Below are 5,396 nucleotides of genomic sequence, written 5' to 3'. Positions count from 1 at the left end.
GCATGTATAAGTACATAGTAAATGTTTGTTGAGTGAAAAAAATAAATGAAACTAAAAATAGTTTTTCATCCCTCCCTAATGGCCCAGGAATCTGGGACAATTAATTAGTAGAAAATATTGAATTCTTGATTGGTTGTATACAGGGTTTTGGTAGAAAAGTGATAAAGGATAATAAGAATAAAAATAGTGATGGGACAGAGAGAGTGAAGAATTAAGCTGAAAATAAATGCAATTTAATGATATTGAGGTACAAATGTTATAAGCAAAACTAGTCATGTTTAAAGATAAAATATATTTTAAGGTGGTGTTGTTAGTTATCATCAAATTAGCCCTTGATTCATGCTGACCCCATATGGCGCAGAGTACCACTGCTGCATAGGGTATCCTAGGCTGTAATCTTTATGGAAGCCTTTCTTCTGTAGATTAGTAGATTATTGTAAACCATTTGCGTCATCCACTTGCTTATACTTCAAGATAAAATTTGGGAAAAATTTCAAGTTCATTGGTCAGTATATTTCGACACAAGACTTTTGTGTTTAATCTTTATTGTTTAAAATTCTTGACAGTTATACAAAGAAGAGACATTTGACAAATGATACATTAAAGTAAATAAACAATAGTCCTCTTCATGGTCTCTCTTGAAAAAAAAAAAAAGAAACTTTATGCAAAAGTTCATGCTGAAGAAGCCTTTAAAGGGGGTGTTTTACTTATAAAAATATTAACTGTCACTTTCTTAAAATAGAAATATCTCTAGTGGGCTTAAAGTGCAATATAATTGCATTTGAATTCCATGCATTACTTTCCTTTATGGTTAACACAGTCCTTTCCAACATATTATTTTCTGTTATGCCAACCTGAGACCTGTGGAATATACGCATCAGGAATTTTTATTTCTATCACACTTAATATGCAAATTAAGTGTCAGAGAATTTAAATTGCTTATCCAAAATCAGTTTTATTGAAGGAAACTGGAACCCAGATTCTCTGAACCCAAAAAGCAACACTGTCTTCATGATACCATATTGTTTATTCTAGAGTAGCTATGAATTCATCTTTCCATATTGATGACCAGGGGATCAGAGTATGACCAAAGTCTGAGTTTAATGTCCTGAGTGTTTTAGCTGGTAATTCAGGACCAGCTACCTAGCAAGCTACCTAGAAAACAAGATCCATGTGTATGCCTACTCCAAAGACAGGTGATCCACAGAATGCAGAAATTATCAAGCAATATCATCAACATCACACAGAAGTAATATTTTGCTGAATAAAATTTAAAAACGGTTTCAGTAGTGTGTGAATGGGGAACCACCATAAATTCAAACCCTATACAGGGTCGCTATGAGTTAGAACCAACTCCATGGCACACCACTGCTATCACCACCACCACCATTAGCATATATGGAGTCCTGGTGTGGCACTGGGGGTTAATGTGCTGGGCTGTAAAGTTGGTTGGGATGGCAAAGATGGCAGTTCAGGTTTCCCAGTCGCTCCTCAGAAACACTATGCAAGGTTGCTGTGGATTGGGACTGTCTCAAACAACAAAACATTAGGATATAGAAAAATCAAGTAATTTAAAAATAATTTTATGATATTTCATCTAATTATATTTCCTGCAAGATTTTCTTACATTTAATGTTTGAGTTGCTGCTAAGCCATACATTTAAAAAACTTACAATTCCCTAAGCTACTGTGGCTCCTTTTCTTCTTATTTCTGTATACACTAATGACTAAATCTCCAGATGAATATTGGATTTTGAAGTACTACAATAACATTTAAATTTTAAAACTTTCACTAGATTTTTTTTTTTTTTTTGTAATTTGTTTTTTCAATATGATTATTTTCTCATTTTGTTAGAATGAAATTAAGGATATTTTCAATATATGTTTAAGAAATCTAAAAATCATTAAGATGTTAAATAAATGTTTGTTAAGCATAGAAACAAAACAAAACAAAGTGGATGTCTGAAGAAACTGAAGTTTGCTCTTGAATCCAGAACAACTGAAATGATTAGAAGAAATGATAAAATAAAATAACTGAACAGAAGACTTCAAAAGGAAGCTCAAGCAGACAAAGTAAAGTATAATGAAATGTGCAAAAACCTGGAGTTAGAAAAACAAAAGAAAAGTACATGTCCAGCATTCTTCAAATTGAAAGAACTGGAAAAAAAAAAAAAATTTCAAGCCACAAGTTGCAATATTGAATATTAGCAACTGCAAGGTCGATTTGAACCACAAGGTTGAAGGTTCAAGGTCACCAGTTGCTGCTTGGAAACCCTATGTAGGGTCTCTTATGAGTCAGAACCAACTCGATGAAAGTTATCAACAACATCAGCAAAATATTGAGCAATGCAAGAGGAAGTAGGGAAGATGTAAAGAATATACAAAGCCACCATACCAGGAAAAAGTTTTCCATATTGAAGCATTTCAGGAGGTAGCATATAATCGAGAACCAATGGTGTTGAAGGAAGAAGTCCAGGCTGCACTGAAGGCATCTGTGGTAAAGCAAGGCTCCACAAATTGATGGGATGCCAACTGAGATGTTTCAACAAATGGATGTAGCAATGTAAATGCTTCCTCACCTGTGCCAAGAAATTTGGAAGCTAGCTACCTAGCAAGCTTCCTAGCAAACAAGCTACCTAGGAAACAAGAACCTTGTTTGTGCCTACTCCAAAGACAGGTGATTCACAGAATGCAGACACGATCCAACAATATCATCAACATCACACAGAAGTAATATTTTACTGAATAAAATTCAAAACCAGTTTTAGTAGTGTGTGAATGGGGAACCACCATAAATTCAAGCCAGAATCATTAGAGGGTGTGGAACAAGGAATATCATTGCTGATATCAAATGGATCTTGGCTGAAAGCAGAGAACACCTGAAAGATGTTAATCTGTATTTTATTGACTGTGTAAAGGCATTCACTTGTGTGGATCATAATAAACTTTGAATAAAATGATGATGAATGTGAATTCCAGAATACTTAATTGTGCTCATGAGCAACCTGTACATAGACCAAGAGGCAGTAATTCAAACAGAAGAAGGGGATAGTGCTTGATTTAAAATCAGGAAAGGTGTGTGTCAGGGCTATATCTTTTCACCACACCTAATCAATTTGTATACTGAGCAAATAATCCAAGAAGCAGGATTATATGAAGAAAGAACATGGCATCAGGATAGGAACAAGACTCATAATAACCTGCAATAAGCAGATGACACAACCTTTTGCTTGCTGAAAGTGAAGAGCATTTGAAGCCCTTAGTAATGAAGATCAATGACTACAACTTTTATTATGGATTGCAAATTAACATAAACCAAAAACTCTCATAACTGGACTAATATGCAACACCATGATAAGTGCATAAAATACTGAAGTTTGTCCTGGATTTCATTTTACTTAGATCCACTATGAATGGGCATGAAAGCAGTAGTCAAGAAATCAAGTGATATTTTACATTGGGAAAATATGTTGCAAAAGATCTCTTTAAAGGCTTAAGAAGCAAAGATGTCACCTTAAGAACACAGTTACAGTTGACTTGAGTCATGATATTGTCAGTGGCCTCGTACGTGCTTGTAATGTAATGTAATGAATCCCACAAGTTGATGGCTTTAACAAACACAAATGTATTCTTTCACAGTTTAGAAGGCTAGAAGTCTGAATTCAGGGTGTAAGCTGTAGGGGAAGGCTCTCCTTTTATGTCAACTCTGGGGAAATGTCCATGTCTGCTTTCAAAATCTTTGGGACTGTTGTCTCTTGGAAATCTCCATGTGTTTTATCCTTAATCTTTCCCTGAGTCTAGGAGGTTCTCAGCAAAGAGATTCTGGGCCCGAAGAATGTGTTCCACTCTTTTTTAGTGCTATGATGCCCTTGTTTATTTACACATTTCCCTCTTCTTTTAGCTCTTGTGAAATGAAAGGTGATTCAAATCATACCCACAGAGAACTCCCCTTATATAGATCAGAGCTGTGACCTGAATAAGGGTGTTGCTTCCTAACCTAATCTCCTTTCAATTTATAGGGTGATCACATTCAATCACATCATATGGAATGACTACAAAGTTATGTAACTGCCAAATTACAAAGTCATATAATTGTCAAACCACTGAGAATCAGGGCTGATCAACTTGAAACATATTTTTGAGAGACACAATTGCATCAATGATTGTCAGAAATGAAACCCAATAATATATGTCTGCAAGAAACACAAATAAAACAAATTCACCCTCAGGTGAAAGAAATGATGAGGCAAAGATATTCAAGGCAAGTATACATAGAAAATGAAATTTAGAGTTGAAAGATAGGTCAGATGAAACATATTCCAGGCTGAAAATTTTTGAGTGGCGGCAACTTAATGAAATAGACTAACTATGGGAATCTATATGTGCTGACCAAAACACTAAAATCTATGACATGAAAATTATTGGAAATATCAGGAAAAAGGCACAGAATTATAATAAAAACAGTAGACTTTAACACACTTCTCTCAAGCCAAATTGGCATACATTCAAGTCTAGCATTATGGTGAGAATATCCATTGTTGGGAGGCAAAACTGTTAAACTAATATGAGTAAAAATTTGATGGTATCATATAAAATTCAAACTGTGACTAAAACCCCCAATATGACTTCTAGGAGTCTGTGTTGTTGTTGTTAAGTGTCACTGAGTTGGTTCTAACTCATAGTGACCCTGTATAGGGTTTCTGAGGAGTGACTGGTAAGTTTGAAGTACCGATCTTGTGGTTCAAACCAACCTTGTGGCCAAGTGCTTATCCTACAGCATCGCACCAGGACTCCTGTCTGTATCTTCTCTAAATACAACTCTAATATATGCTGAGGGAAAACCTCACTGATTCATTAGCTATAATAGCAAAACAACAATAACAAATAAAATTTTAGTATTTAGTAATAACCAACATCTGTCTGTCAGTTTGTCATACTTTGGTGATTTGTGTGTTTCTGTGATGTCAGAAACTATGCCACCAGTATTTAAAATACTATCAGGATTACCCATGTTGAACAGATTTCAGCAGAGTTTCCAGACTAAGACAGGCTAGGAAGAAGGAGAGCCAGACCATTTCTGAATCGTTAGACATTGAAGACCTTATGAATAGCAGAAGAACATTGTCAGATATAGTGCCAGAAGAATACCTCTCAGGTTGGAACACTCAAAACGTAATTGAGGCAAAGCTGCCACCTCAAAGGACAGTTGACCTTAATGACGTGAATGGAGTTAAGTTTTAGGGAGCTTCACTTATTGATGTGGCACCATTGAAATTGAGAAGAGACAACTGCAAACATCCACTAATAATCAGAACATGGAGTGTATGATTCTAGGAAAATTGGAAATTGTCAAAAAATGAAATGGAATGCATATATATCAATATCCCAGGCATTAG

The 5,396-nt window shown here is 35.2% G+C and overlaps 1 protein-coding gene across 1 annotated transcript in view; it reads left to right on the top strand.

Annotated features, from left to right (window-relative positions):
* RGS7 (regulator of G-protein signaling 7) overlaps window positions 1-5,396 on the top strand; it is a 479,262-nt gene that overhangs the window by 280,149 nt on the left and 193,717 nt on the right. The window lies entirely within an intron of this gene.

The sequence above is a fragment of the Chrysochloris asiatica genome, unplaced genomic scaffold (genome assembly GCF_000296735.1).
Source record: "Chrysochloris asiatica unplaced genomic scaffold, ChrAsi1.0 scaffold00119, whole genome shotgun sequence".
In the NCBI taxonomy this organism is placed as follows: domain Eukaryota; kingdom Metazoa; phylum Chordata; class Mammalia; order Afrosoricida; family Chrysochloridae; genus Chrysochloris; species Chrysochloris asiatica.
The sequence above is the reverse complement of the archived record's forward strand: the minus strand, read 5'-3'. Positions and strand labels throughout refer to the sequence as shown.